Consider the following 16,711-nt stretch of genomic DNA (forward strand, 5'->3'; position numbering starts at 1 on the left):
TCATTGTGGGTATGCTTCGCCGGGAGAGAAATCATTTCAACACAGAGATTCGGTGCCCTCCCCACGTTTTGTGTTCTTTCTTCAATTTAGCCTATCTGCTTTTCAAGCACTTTTCTTGTTACACACTACCGCACCTCGACCGAATTAAACATTCTGTGCCGCCAGCCAATACATGGGGCTGGCGTCAGATATTTCTATACCGATTCATCCGCTGAAATTACAGCAAAAAGTATACCTAGACGTTAAGGGTCCCACATCGTTTAAAGTCCTCCAGCGTCATCGCCGTCATCGGGCTTGAGAAAAAAATACCAATGGAACCTAAAAATTCAGAAAGACGCCGCAATGTTCATTGACGTTACATTCCCTGAGAAATTTGACATCAAACTCAACTCCTCTTTAGATTCTCTGAAACCAAAGCATAGTAAATGAGCGTGAATGAAAACTGGGCAAGTTTCGAGTGAGGGTGGAAATCGAATCCAGGACATGAGGTTGCGAGTCATGCTCCTCATGGGCAACGGTGGCTCGCTGGTTTAATCCTAATAAATGTAGACACAATGGGAGCCGAAAACAAAGTCGTATCGTCTTCATAAGCTATGCTTAAGCGTTCAAGTGTTCCAAGCATCTCCCTATGGGACTAGCAGCGACGATATTTTATATCGTAAGGAAGGCATGGTTTATACCATGCACAGTATTAAATGGTGCAACACCTTAAGCAAGCGCTTATATTCTTCGAATAATTCTGTTTCGTAAAACCTAAGCGTTTCAGTACAAGCCGAAAAACCCTCCCAGATACAACTCTGAACAAGGACCGCGTATATGACATTCAATTCATGTATTCCATGCCTTTGAATCACCTTGGCTCATTCTTATGTATTGTATCTCACGATGCTAATGTCCATCTTTACTTCGCACTACAGCCTATGAAATGGCTTCAAAATTTAGGTGCCGCAATAACCATCTCCGTACTTAGTATCGTACATGTTTTGTTGCCTGTAGCGGAACGCAAATCGTGACGAAGGTTAGCATATTCATTTATGAAGCTTCAACATTGCTTCAAATACTTTCATATTTAAAAAATAAACAGGAAAAAGAAGTCTTCCAATGCTTAATGTGCTCAAACAGTGCGCCACAGTCTTGCTGCTCGACAAGTTAAGACGAGTAAATAAAATCTCCAGAGCAAATTTTGTGTTTGAACATTTACCCCAAGAAAAAATTGCATGGTCTCTTAGATGTCCCTTCAGAAGAGAGTGGCGAAAACCTACCCTTCCTGTCTTATCACTTGCCCGTCATCGTTTGCCTCTTATGGGCCTTCGTTGTAGTGTTACCAATAATTATAGCTGGTTTACTGGACAGGAAAGGCGCACTATCACACTTTCCCAGCAAGTGCGCATTTGCATGGTACACCATTTCACTCCTGTTGCGTGTGGCGTTCCTAGTGTGCGTTCAAGTGTGGGATTGCAGATGGCAGGAATGCTATACAAGAATATATGTCGTGGAACCTCGCGGAATATGACAGTTCTCGCGCAAAAACCTCCCGCATGGGACTTCATTCCATGAGCCCCCCGGGCGGGGCGGCAGTGATAAGACGCCCGACTACTGTCCGGAGTTCCCGGTTTCGAACCCGACCACGGCGGCTGCGTTTAGATGGAGGCGAAACGAAGAGGCGTCCGTGTGCTGTGCGAAGTGCGATGTCAGCGCACGTTAAAGATCCCCAGGTGGTCGAAATTACTCCGTGGCCCTCCACTACGGCTCCCCTTTCTCTCTATCCACTTTCGCTCCCACCTTCCTCCTTCCCTTACGGCTCGGTTCAGGTGTCCACAGAGCAAGTGTGACCGATACTGCACCTTTCGCTTCCTGTGAAGCAATTAAGCCTAGAAAGGCTTTCATTTATTTATTTATTTATTTATTTATTTATTTATTTATTTATTTATTTATTTATTGATACTGCAATCCCAGTGTTGGGATTTTAGCAGGGTGGGAATACAAACTATGTAGTTTACAAAACAGGCAAAAAATAAACAATAATTACAGTGCAAGTTGAAGCTCTTCTGAACAATTAATAATAAAACCAAACATATACAACACAGCAGTGAAATAACAAAAGCAACAAAAAGAAACTAGGTTATATGTTGCGAGAACAACGTCAGTGATGGCTGCAGCACTTCATTGTTAGTGAGGTTATTCCAATCGGAAATAGTTCGTGGAAGGAATGAGTATTTAAAGCAGTTATTTCGAACGCGAAAAGGAGTTAAAGTTAGCTGGTGTCGTTGTCGGGTTGCGTATCCGGACGAAAAAACAAGCAAATCGGTGAGTTCTGATCTGTAGTGTCCTTTAATTAATTGGTACAGAAATTTAAGTCGTGCACAACGATTTCGCTCAGTTATTGTCGGAAGGCCAGCTTGAATTAAAAGGTGAGTTACTGATGTACGCCGGTAATTATTATCTATGTATCGTGCCGCCCTCTTTTGAACTTTCTCTAATTTATTCATGTTAGTTTGCGTGAATGGATCCCAAATGATTGAAGCATAATCTAAGGTAGGCAGAACAATAGATTTGTAAGCAAGCAGGCGTACAGATGGGGTAGACAACCGCAATGCCCGTCTCAAGAAAAAGAGTTTACGGAAAGCGTTACACGTGATGAGATCAACATGTTTATTCCAACTAAGATTGTTACTGACCCAGAGCCCTAGATATTTATATTCTGCCACTTCAGTTAGTGTCATGCCGTTAATACAATAATCGAAGGGTAAGACTTTCTTTTTGTGAGTGATTCTCATTAGTACAGTTTTTTCAAAGTTAATGGACATTTGCCATGCTTCACACCATGCGAAAACTGTTTGTAACGCACTATTAAGTAGTTGTTGATCAGACATATTTCTCACTTCTGTATAAATAACACAGTCATCAGCGTAAAGTCTAATTTTTACAGGAATGTTAACAACAATATCATTAATATATATTAAAAATAACAGAGGACCAAGAACAGAGCCCTGAGGGACGCCAGAGTGAACTGTAAGCCTGTCAGAAGAATGATGGTTAAAGACAACGAATTGTTCTCTATTTGAAAGGTAGGCTGATATCCATTTTACTAATTGTTTGTTATGAAGTATTGTATCCAGCTTATAAATTAACTTTTCGTGAGTAAACTTATCAAAAGCTTTCGAGAAGTCCATAAATACGGCATCAATCTGCGTTCCATTGTTAATTGACGAGGCGAAATCATGTATAGTTTCTGCTAACTGTGTACAAGTTGAGTAACCCCTCCTGAATCCATGCTGATATTTAGTAAAAAAATTATTTGCTTCAAGAAAGTTTGATATGTGATTGTGAATTATGTGTTCAAGTAGTTTACAAGCAGTTGATGTGAGTGAAATAGGGCGGTAGTTCTTGATTAATCGCTTGTCTCCACTTTTATGAAGCGGTTTCACTCTAGCAGTCCCCCAGTCTCTCAGCACCTGACCCTCATGTAAGGACCTTGTAAATATAACAAATAAGTACTTAGATGTCCATTGTGCATATCTTTTCAAAAAGGCGTTAGGTATGTTCTCTGGTCCAGGTGATTTCTTTATGTCAAAGTTAAGTAACATGTTTAAAATGCCATGCTCACTAACTACAACGTCATCCAGAGGCGGGAGGGAAGCTTCAAATTTCGGAAAAAATGTTATTTTCATTATTAAACACGGACTTAAAATGTTTATTGAATTCATTAGATACTGTTTTTGCATCACTGACCAAAACACCATTGATTTCAAACTCATTATTAACCTTTGATGTTGGGGAGACCAAACGCCAGAATTTCCCGGGAGACTCCGAGATAAATTTAGGTAACGATTCTTCAAAGTAACGCTGTTTGTCAGCGATAGTGTTTTGTTTGAGCTGGGAGCTAAGCAAACTGATCTTTTGTTCTAATTCCGGAGAATTACTAGTTGCTTTTTTCTTTTTCATCCGTTTCAGTTTTCTTTTTAACTGCAGTGTCGCCCGAGAAATCCATGGGTTTTTTGTTATCTTTTTAACAATAACCGGCACGTGGCATTCAATGCATTCATGTATCATAGCTTTAAACCGGTCCCAAAGTTCGTGAACACTGTCAGTGCTATTACAAAATGTATCAAAGTTGAAGGAAAGAACATCGACAATGGAAACATCATCAGCTCGAGAGAAGTTTCTAAAATGCATTTCTGAGCAATTTTTATCAACAGTTAAGCCGGAAAGAGTAAGTAGTACGGCTTGGTGATCAGAGATACCGGGTATGACTACACATTTAGCTGCATCTAAAATTGTGCCAGAAATAAAAAAAAAAAGGTCTAGTGTGGATTTTGAACTCCCTTGTATTCGGGTCGGCTGCTCTACAGTTTGTGTCAAGTCATATGAGAACGCTATATCAAGCATGGCCTCACTTGATTCATCGCTATAATTTTTGATTGCGAAATTAGGCCAGTCAATGTCCGGTAAGTTGAAATCGCCTGCTAAAATAATTCGATCATTTGGCTTAATAAATGTTCTCATATAATCTGCTAGATTATTTAAAACACTGACAGGTGATCCAGGGGGCCTATACAAAGATCCAACAATGTACCGGACATTGTTGTGGTAAGCCTTACAGAAAATGCATTCGATATTAGGCACTCCAGGCATGCTCACTATATTTAAATAATTTTTGAAGATTATGGCGACACCTCCTCCTTTGCTACCACGGTCTTTTCTAAGTACACTGTAGTCAGCTGGTGCGAATTCACTATCGTAAATGGTTTCGTTTAACCATGTCTCAGTTAAAATCGCGATATCTGGATCTTCGCAAAGTAAAATTCCTTCTAGCTCACTAACTTTATTTAATATGCTTCTGCAGTTTACATTCAATATTTTTAGCGATTTGGGAACGGGCTTTTGCTGTCAGTTGTTTTTGCTGTTTAGCTTGAAACGGGCATGTTTCTCTTCATCCCAGCCATACATTATACTGTCAACGGACAATTTATTATACACCAATTTCACCTTGGCTCCATTTTTCTTTTCCTGAGCGGCACTCTTCCACAGGTGCTTTCGGATTTCCCGCATTCAGGTAGAAAAGTCTTCAGAAATTGAAATTGAGGATCCCTTTAGCTTGTAGGCGGACTTTAATGCTGATGCTTTTTCTCGGTAATCTATAAACTTCACTATCACAGGACGTTCCTTATCTCTATTTTTTTCGACCAAGTCGATGCCCTGACCACCGCAGTGATAGTGCAGCAGTAGTTAGTATACCTCAATGCTCTGCCGGACTACCCGGGCTCGATCCCGACCGCTGCGGATGCGTTTAGATGGAGGCCACACGAAAAAGGCTGAGTCGCTTTGGGACGTTAAACCCCACAAACCAACCAACCAAAAAGCATCCGTGTGCTGTGTGACGTCAGTGCACGTTACGCCCAGCCGGGGTGGTGCAGTGCTAAGACGCCCGACTACAGTGCCGGAGTACCCGGGTTCGAATCCGACCTCGGCGGCTGTGTTTCGATAGAGGCGAAACGAAGAGGCGTCCGTGTGCTGTGCGATGTCAGCGCACGTTAAATATCCCCAGGTGGTCGAAATTACTCCGTAGCCTCTTGCTCTCTTTCCACTTTCACTCCCACCTTCCTCCCTCCCCTTACGGCGCGGTTGATGTGTCCACAGGACACAAGTGAGATAGTTACCGTGCCTCTCCCTTCCTATAAATCAATCAATCAGTGCACATTATTGATCAGCAGGTGGGCGAGATTACTCCAGAGCTCTCCACTATGGCTGCTCTTTCTCTCTTTTTGCTCTAACTGCCACCTTTCTCAATATCCTATGGCGCGGTACAGGTTTTCACAGAACATCTGTGAAAGATATTGCGGCTTTTCCTTTCCTGCGTGGTGGTTGTGGCTGTAGGAAGAAGGAAAGAAAATGCACGGCCTGCTACTCGCTCTGTAACTGAGCCGCCTCCGCTGCCTCGTGTGGACAGAAGATATAAAAATACTTTGTTCACAAGAATGGAAAGGCCCAGTATCTGTCACAATTGCTCTATGGACACCTGAACCGCACCGGAAGGGAAGGGAGGAAGGTGACAGAGAAAGTAGAACGAGAGAAAGTCGAGCTGTAGCGGAGGTCTGCAGAGTAATTTCGACCACCTGGGAATTTTTAACGTGCGCTGACATAGACGGAATTACGCTGCTGACATCGCACAGCACATCGACGCCTCTTTTTTCGCCTCCATCGCAACGCAGCCCCCACGGTCGGGTTCAAACCCGGGTACTCCGGCACAGTAGTCGGGCGTCTTACCACTGCACCACCCAGGCGGGGTGAACAGAAGGGAAAATAGAGAAGCCGACGTACACAGCCCACGTCCACCAGCGTAGCGGTGGCGGGTGCATTGACAGCCTACAATAAATAAAAGTTCGGTGGCAGGCTAGCCCCCGCCGCAAGCGGCGGTGACCTACCTGCTCCAGCCCCATCAGGGGCAGGTTCAGCCACCTTTATTTTCCTTTTCTGCGTGCGAATTATTATTAGCTGTTCTATAGCTGTTCTGAAGTTTCTCCCGCAGTGTGTTTGCAGCTGATGATTAAGCAGCCAACGCTTCCTCTAATTGATTTAACGATGAAGACGGCATGGAAACCGGATTCAAGATGCCACTGCGTAGGAAAAGGCAGCGAGCCGGTGACAGCCAGCTTGACTTTTCAACTGCGCCACCAATGGTTGCCTAAGCTCAATCACGTTCCGAACTTAAAAGTCTTTAGATACGCAGTGACTGCTCACCAGCACGTCGCTCATCACGTTGTGTTTGACGAGGCCTTGCTCGACACCGCTCTTGCAGACGTACGCGTAGAAGTCTGTGCAGGGCGACTCGTCTTTGTCGATGACGGCAAACAACTTTGCTGCCTCGTTCGGACAGCAGAAGGAAGTGTTAGTGCCGCTTGCGTCATCTGCCTTGATAGAGTGGTATACAGCAAACCAGGCCATGGCTCCGATGACCGCGGCCAAGGAGACGCCAAAAGCACAGCCATGGCAAATTCCTGCCGTGAGCATATTTCTCTGTAAGACTGGAATCAGTGAAATCGGGCGGCCACAGCCAATAGGCGAAAATGGGTCTTCGCTGAAGATACGAGGTTCCATGTCCGCCATTGTCCTCTTTCTTCTTCATGAAGCAGTCCGCGAGCAGTGCGTGCGGATCGGAGGAGGAGCCAGCGCCCTCTTTAGTTAGAGGTACGTTTACTCATGGCTCGAGAGTCCCATAATACGGACCGCAGCACCTTTCAAACTGCTGTGCATATAAGATTTTTTTTCCTTACTGTTTGCCAAAAAGCGGCATGTTTGGGAGAAAAAGGCGATAATCAAATGAAAGTAGGGTTGTCAGTGAAATGAAGTCGAGTAAAGTCGATTCCGTCCGCCGAGCGGTATATAAATAGCCAATGTTTGCTAGGAGATCCGTTTCTGCCAGGTGCCAGATTCTGGCAGACTTCAGTGAGACGAACAAATACTAGTAGTCTCACTATTCTGATATTTGTGGGTAGTACGTGCTGTTCGGACATCAGTATTCAAATTGAGATCATCTTTAAATGACAGGGAGAGAAAGACGAAATAATTGTTCGAAAGATAATTTGGGCAGGTTAGCAGAGCTGAAATAACCCTTGTCTGCTAGTCCAAGCGTCTTCACAAGAAAGCTTGCCAATATTTCCGCTCGTGTCCCTTCCTCTTTAATTATCAGGGCCGTGCTGCCAGGCGCTACTGCTGATTACGGACATGTCACGGAATATACCCATCAGCGTTAAAGAAATAATCGAATAGTGCTTGAACATTATTGGAAAATAAAAAAGCATTAATCATCGTATAGATTTCGATGTCTTAGTAAGAAATCAAGTTCATTGTGAATTTGGAAGTGTTACCTTAGCATGTTTAGCTGTTACCTGAACACCCGCCAAATGATCCAATTTACTGCTATAAGAACTTTTTAACCAGTCGCTGTGTGTGTGCCTCAGGTCTCAACCCTAAGTTCAATTTTATTCTCTCTGCATTTCAACGATTTCCAGCTATTTAGCAGTGACTTTTCTCCTCACGTTTACGTAATGACACGGCATGTCTATGAATGAATTAGTACACTGCAACCAGGAATTAGATAATGGGAGCAGCCGGCCTTCATATAGCTTCCAAGTATTCATAAGAACAAATTATCAATATCTCAGAGTTCCAGAAAAATATTAACTTGATAACAATTAATTATGCAGCTGACTCTAAACAAGAATTGACACTGGAAGCCCTACACTGGGGAACTTTGTAATTACTTAGGTGCAGCCTGTTTCTTCATCGTAAAAATGTAGTAACTCCTTTGATAATAAAGCACTTCAAAATTATGGTTTTTGAATGCCAATTTATTACTACTTTGAATCTCGGGGTCAATCTAACCGGTCGTATTTGGAAGCACTTAAGATATTACAAAAAGGGCAATTAGATTTTTACACAGTCGAAATACAACATTCACACGGGTGCTCTATTTAAGATGAATCTACTACCACTAACTTCATAAGTTATCATAACACTACTATAAACAAAGAATGACCTTAAAACCCACTACATTCACCTCTACGCAGTATGCCATTAAGAAGCCTTCGTAGATCGATGAATAAAAATTTCCATCTCTCAAAGGCTAAATACGTGCACGGGGACTATTTATTATGTTTGGACCAAGCTTTGGAACCACCAACCAAATACGAAATATAAAATAATAATTATCCGATATGACTGAAGAAACATTTTAGCCAGAGGATTGAGAACGGTCTTATTTTGGGGTATTCTGTATTGCTTGTTTATGAACGCTAGAATACGAAAAGACTATGGCGTTTTGAATTCGTGGACTTTGTCTTTTATTGGCATATTTCTGCAGTTTACAAATGTAATTAATGGAAGCGATGCCTGAAATCAGTATTTTTTGGGACAGCGTCACACAAATTGTTTTTATAAATTATTTTTATGCCTCCAATTTACAATCAATTTTTCTCGCGGAAACCAGTTAGCTTTTACCTAGGGACCCAGATGCTGTCACAAACATGTCAATCAATCGTCACCGGCACGCATTTGTGGTAATGATCAGCGCTCATTTATAGGCTTTTTCAGTGCATTGTAATAAAGAATTGCAAAGATTAAATTCTCCTTGAAATACGTTTTACGAGTTTTAGCCACCCACCGCAGCCGCTGTCACTATACTGCCGCTTCGATCTTAGTTTGATTTCGCTCTTGGAGAGCTTTTCAGCAGCGGTTACGTCAGGCGTCTCGTTATTTCATTGACTCACCAGCATGTCTGCCGCAGCTGTGATCTCTGTCTTTATAGAGCGGACGTATGTGTATAGCGTATTTACCTAGGTTAAATGAAGACTAACATGTATTTTTTGGATCTTAAAAAAAAAAGACTAACTTAGCGCACACGTAGACAAGGACGAAGAAAGTACAATGGGCCCACGAGCAATAAATGTAAGAGCAGCGCAGATGCAACTTCATCAAGAAGACGATGTTTACTGCACGTTTGCGCAAGGCGGGTTCGGCTGCAGAGATGGCATTATGATCTCGTGCTTGGGCGGGAAGGTGGCATGGCGATGTTTGGCAGCACTAGATGAAACAACATGAGGTGATTATGATGATGATGATGATAATCAAGTGGTGGCCGGTGTCATTACAATGGGTAGACGCAAACGATGTGGGCTAGCCTAGAGAAATCGATATCAGATAAAAGGCAAACAAAACACAGGGGGAAAGAAAGAAAGCAGCAGGGAAGTAAAAAAAGCTGAATGATTAATTCACCTAAACCTAGATATACGAGGTGAAAGCATGTCATTATTGATATCCTTGGCATGCCAGCCATATATGATACGTGCCCTCCACGAGCAGGAGGACGAACTGCTTAACGGCTTCACCTGGCAACGAATTCAGGTGTCGCACAGTCTGATAACATATACCTGGAAACTGAAAGAGGTCAGCTACACGACGAACAAGCGCTTCAGGAAGAAGACAGTGCGAAAACATACAATGTGTCCTCTACCGCCACGGCACGGACTAGTTGGCCGCAAGCCAGCCTATGTGAAAACCGGAGCCTTAATAGGTAGGACTGCACTTACGAAGCGATCGTTCAGCTTGCTTCCAGGATTTCCGCCGTGATGTACCGCCAGCAAGGTCTAACATTAACAAGATCATACTGGCGCAGGTCAGGAGGAAGACTTGAAGTTTGAAATGTGTGCTAGTGGAGGTGCTATATAATAACGATGTTTTTTTAATATCAATTTGCGTCCTTTGTGATTCACAACAGTGTGAATTCTTTAAGTTCAAGAATGTAGAACTATAATAAATAATGCGATCTTGAGATCTTGTTTCATGACATGATGAGCACCAGTCCGACCTTATTACGGGACAATATTTGGTTGAACAGAACTCGGTCTGGATATATTTGTCTGTACCTTCCTCCAGGCTATTGCTACTTCGTTTCCTTGTGTAGAGTCTGGTGATGTTAGAGCCCTCCTGCTTAGTCAATAACACTTCGGTATTTAGCAATAGTTTGTCAGATCCTCTCGTTTTTCTTGCTGCGTGGCACTTCTCCAGCCCGGTGTGGGAGTTGTCGTGTTAGTTTGTGTTCTGCCGTGTATCGGGGCACGCCTGCGTGGGCTGGTGTCAAAACAAGAGTGACGTCTCTTTTGATCGAGAAATTGCAGGCGATTGTCGCTGACTCCTGCGGTGTAGCTCCTGGTTACGCTTTTGCTGTCACTGATTTTATATATTGTCTCAGTCTGAGCAATAGCCAATGCAGCTTCTTTTGCTGTCTGTATTGACGTTGTTTATATACTGATTGCTGCGATCATTTCTCGCATGTCATTGTTTACGACTTCATTTTTTCTTTGCCGCAGTATGCAGCGTGTATGATGCCAATATTGGGTATTTGCAGAAGGTAAACGAAGGCCATATATTGCTAATATACAGTCACTATGGCGCCTACATACTTAAGGCTTCGATGAGGCTATATAAAGTCCTGTTGACACCAGGCATATGGCCCTGGTCTGTTTATATAAGGTCACGACGACGCCATATATGCCCTTTATCAGGCCACATAGGGTCTCGAGGATACCATATATGCGCCTGATCAAGCCATATAAGGTACCGTTACCCTTCAGATATGGATTATATGTTGCATGATATGGCCAAATCTGAGCCATATAAGGGCACCATTTTGCACATATATGACCTTATCTGGCCTGATTTTCGATTTGATTTGGCCAGATAAGGTCCTATTTGCTGCCTTATATATTTGTATCTGGCAGCATATGTTCCATATCTGAATCAGATATACAATTTCCGTGACGGTACATATACAATACCCTCCCGAATTTCTGCCTCAAATCTGAGTGTCTGTGTTTCTGACCTTTTCTCTCGTCGTTTGCTTATTATATTCGGGGTGCATGTTGTTTGGTATTAGGGATATGGGTCCGTTTCCAGTCCTTCGTTTTCCTTTCCCCTGTCTTGCACCAGTTTCCTTCGGTTATATACCTATTTTTCTTATTACGTTCCTTCCTCAATTAGTTTTCTTTAGCCTTCTTTGTGGTGAAACCAGTGTTTCCTAAATATTTCGTCGAATGTATTGTGTATTCTCTGTCTGACTGTCTGTGGAGCCAGGTGGTGTAGGGCCCTTTTAATGCATTTTCTCAACATGATATTGATCTACTGAGACCTGAAGAAGGCTGAAAACATAAGACAATGTGATAAACCAAAGGTATTTCTTTCATGATGCCCAAAGAGAAACAATTCCGCAAAATGTAAAGCTCTGCATACTCATGCCATGGCAATACGTGAGAGATATCGTTCTCCAACGGTTTGAAATTTGATATGAACCTTTTACAGCTCTAACAATAAGTGCGTATTTTGCACAATAGATCTACAGCACATACATAATCGCTTTGTATTTTTCGGCGGTACTGGTATTGGTTTCCAGGAAACATAAAACTACCGGGCTCGAGAAGACGTTCAGATATTTTAAGATCGTAGCTGCACTTTGAGGAAGAGAAAAAAATTCAGAAATGAGTAGATCACCTCTGCCGAATATTGATATCTAGCGTAATTTAAGCAGTCCTATGACAACGTTTATGCACCTACGTTATACCCAATGTCACATTTTTGTTGTATTGGAAAGCACATGCTTAAACCCACCTTCGTTATAAGCGATGCTATGGGTTTAAATTATCCAAAGTCCCTTGGTACGCACGCACCTTGGTTATTTCGAGCTTCACGTTGACGTTCAACAATCCTTTAAATAAGTTTCACGAGCTTCAGACAACGACCGTAGCTGCAGTCGTTGCTCCCGCTTTTATCTCGGCTCACTTCCATACCTGGTAAGCAACTCGGCAGCAGGCTTGTCTTGCTTCTCGTTGTTCTGTAGTTTCGATATTCTGTCTAACATTGGTGCAGTCTCTGGCTTTAGCTAGAATGCTAATTTACCTAGGCGAAACGAGCGAGCGGAGCTGATTGAACTTCATGAAGGTGACGATGTTCAATGCACTGAGCGGGTGTGCTTTGTATTTTGATCTTGATAAAGACCTCTTATATGCAATTGGAGTTACGAACAATGCAGTACACAAGTACGTGGAGCCATCTGTGGAAATTGTGAGGTACTAGGTTCAAGAATAGCACGAATCTTTCAAATGCATGCAGTAGAGTGAAACCTCTGATACGAAAAGCTGCGGCTTCGCACGCGTAAAGATTAAGTCACCCTTGCGTTTCACCTATACGCTAACCACTATTCCAAAAATTAAATGTGTTCATTTCGAAAGCTAAAACCAAAGTGCAAATTTTGTTGGAAACCTTACAGGGCTGTTTTATTTGTCTTTCTTATTGTCTACAGAAAAAATACAATAGAACAAAAAAGAGTACGGTCAATGCATTAGCAGCACGGGAGGATTAGTCATGCTGTGTTCTGCACTTCATAAAATTTTCGCAAGCGCAGAAATAACGCACTTAGTGTCCGATTTGCCCTCTAACCTTGGAGAATCTTTCAGCTAGCTAACTTTAGATCTCATAACTATCCCGACTCTATTTCACACTGTTTATTTATCAGGCCATGTCATTACATACAATGGTCATCACATTACGTACACATGAGGATAAAAGTAATTGCTCAATTGCTGCAAATTGTTTATGTGTAGAGAGAATAAAATTGGATCTAGAACTGAGACCTGAGGCACGCCCACAGCGCCTGGGTAAACCTCCGACCTTACAGTAGTATATTGGATTAGGCGGCTGTTGTTGAGGTAATGGATAAAATATGCTAAGGTAAAACGTCCAAATTATTGTTGAACTAGCTTTTTTTTAATTTGACATCATGATCTAACGGAGACAAACGCTTTTTTGATATTGAAGAATATTCTATGCACTTTTTTATTACTTGTTTAGCGCTGATGAGTATATATCGTGACACGGTTGTAGGCAGCAGTGGCACCTGACAGCACAGCCCGGATATTGGACGCGGAAGGCACAGAAGTGAAAAAATTTACAAGCTTTCTTGGTAAGACGTTTGGTGTAGCAGGCTAGGTCTATGTTACCGCTGCCAACGTCTCCAAATTTCTTTTGAACCATTATTTCGCCTTTCTCTTTGTCGCTTGAGGACGCGCTCAATTTGAATACTCATGTCCGAACAAGGCGTACAGTCCACAAATATTAAAATGCTGAGACAGGTATTAAGCATGAGTAGTAAGTTGGCATCTCACTGAATTCAACGAGTTTCCTGCACCTGGAAGAAACGGATCTCTTACCACATTCGATATTAATATACCGCTCAGGCAGAGGGAATTGACTTTTCTCAACTTCATTTCCTTGTAAACTGTCTTTCATTTCATTGCCGGCTTTGCTCGGCCTAATAATTGAAAAAGAAAACCTTGTGCACAGCACTTTTAGATGCACTGGAGGTCGGCATTAGGGGACGCACGAGCCATGAATGAAAGCACGTCTAACCAAAGGGGGTGCTCACTGCTCCCATCCGCACGTCCTTCTTGCGGCCTTCTCCATGAAGAAGAGGACAATGGCTGAGTTGGAAGCCCGGATTTTCAGCGAAGACCCATGTTCGCCACTTGGTAGTGGTCGTTCGACTTTGCAGACACCAGACGTGCGGAGAATGATGCCCACGGTAGGAACCTTCCTTGGATTTGCGTGTGGCGTCTCCTTGGCCACGGTCATCGGCGCCTTGGCCTGGTTTGCTGCATACCACTCTATCAAGGGAGAAGACACGAGCGGCACAAACACTTCCTTCTGCTGTTCGGATGAGGCAGCGAAGCTGTTCGCCGTCCTCGACGAAAACGAGTCGCCCTGCACAGATTTCCGCTCGTATGTCTGCAAGAACGCCATCGAGCATAGCCTCATCAAACACAAAGCAATGAGCGACGTGCTGGTGAGCAATCATTACGCAGCTAATGAAAGACCTTTTACCTTCGATCGAATATGCAGCGCAAATAACGATGGCCAAGCCACTGGCGGCGGAGTTGATAAGTCGAGTAGGCCGTCGTAGGCTCTCTGTGTTTCTAGCATAATGAATTCGTCAATTCCCAAGCAGGTTTTATCGTTGTATCAATTAGAGAAGGCGTTGGTTGCATAAACATCATCTACAAACTCACTGTGGTTCAAACGTAAGGGCTGCTAATACTAATTCGATCACAGGAATGGAAAGCCTCAACGGAGTGGCGTCCATGTGCTGTGCGATGTCAGTGCACGTTAAAGACCCTCAGGTGGTCGAAATTTCCGGAGTCCTCCAATACGGCGTCTCTCATAGCCTGAGTCGCTTTGGGACGTTAAACCCCACAAACCAACCAAACCAACATCTTTCACACTTGTTCTGTGGACACCTGTACCGCGTCTTTGGGAAGGAAGGAAGGAAGGTGAGAATGAAAGCGGAAAGACAGAAAGAGGAGCCATAGCGGAACACCGACGTTATCTCGACCAACTGCAAATCACCTACCTGTATTGATATCGCACAGCACATGGGTGTATAATTATGTTGTCTCCATATAAACGCAGCCATCGATGATCGGGATAAAACCCGGGAACTCGGGCACAATAGTTGCTCATCTTAAGCCCTGCACCACCGAGCTGCGCTGAGGGCATCTCCATCAATTATGACGAATGCCTTTCTACGCTCATAGAATGAAATCCAGTGCGCGCGATGTGTGCACGAGTTCTGTCATATTCTGCGAGATTCCGTGAAATCTGTTCCTGTCCTCTGCAATCACACGAAGGCGCGAAAAGGAACGCCACGCAGCAGCGGCGGTGGTTTACCGCCCAAACCCACGCTTTCCGAAGAAAGCATGAGTGATATTGCGGCTTTCCTTTCCTGTGGAGCAATTATTATTTATATATAGCCTAGAAACGAGCAAGGATACGATGCAAACGTTTAGAGGCAAGTAATAGGAGAGGAAGTGTAGGCACTCGCCATTCTCCTTTTGGGGGCACTTAAGAGACCCTCTAAATTTCCTTGGTTGAAATAGTTTTGTTTGGTATTGGGGTTTAACGTCTCAAAGCGGCTCAGCCTACGAGAGACGCCGTAGTGGAGGGCTCCGAAAATTGCTACCACCTGAAGTTCTTATCGCACAGAACACGGGCGCCTTGCTTTTCGCCTCAATCGAAAAACAGCCGCAGATTGTGCGGCTTAGTGTTTGAAGGCATTTCGTAGACCATACTTGTGAAGTAAGCATAGATATAAATATCTTGAGATACGATGCTTGTGGAATGAATCAAGGTGCTTCGAGGGCATGGTGCACATCCCACTACGGCGTATCTCATAGCCTGATCCGCTTTGGGACGTTAAACGCCACAAACCAAACCAAACCAATGGTCTACACTAGGTAGTGCTCGGGAGTTGTACCTGGAAAGGTGTTTGAGCTTTTACGAAAAAACTTAGACTTTATGACGATCAGAATTTATTATTGGTAAACGCGCGGGAAAAGACGAACACGACAGAGAGAAAACTTGACACATGCAACACAGAGCGCTAGTGTTGTGCTGACAGATCACTTGTGTCGTGCTGTCATTACTGCTGTGTTTGTCTTCTAACACCCGTTTATTATGAATACGTAACAACTAGCCAAACTTTTCACGTTAACGCAGGATATACCGAAGGATATAAGCGCCCGCCTAAACGTGTTGTATAATTTAATAGTGTACACTTTATAAACCATGCCACCCTTACGACACAATCTATCGTCGCCGATAATCCAATCGTTGCGGGCGGGGGGGTGGGGGGGGGGATATCTGAAACACGGGAACGCTTAAATAAGCATCGCCTATCCTGATCAGGACAGGAATGTTTTGTCGGCTCCCGTTCTAATCCCGTATTCAGAAGGTCTGCATATATTCAGCTTGAACCAGCGCGCCACTGCGGCCTATGAGGAGCGTGTCTCTCACAAACCCAAGTCCTGGTTTCGACTTCAAAACTCAAGTTTCACACAGTTTTCATTGTCGTTATAGTTACGTTATGTTTCTTTTAGAAAATATAAGAAAATGTTCAGTTTGATGTCAAATGCCTTGAGGAAATTAACGCCAATACGAACATTTTGACCTATTCCTGAATTTTATAGTTCCATCGGTATTTTTCTCTCACGCCTGTTGACGACGAATACACCGCCGAATTTCCTGAGGAGAGGTTCCTTAACGAGAAGGTAATAAATTGCTGTGATTTCAACGGATGAAGCGATATATAAAAATCGGACCGGTAACA

Source organism: Amblyomma maculatum, chromosome 11, assembly GCF_055883805.1.
Source record: "Amblyomma maculatum isolate TAMU_Amacu chromosome 11, ASM5588380v1, whole genome shotgun sequence".
NCBI classification, from domain to species: Eukaryota; Metazoa; Arthropoda; class Arachnida; order Ixodida; family Ixodidae; genus Amblyomma; species Amblyomma maculatum.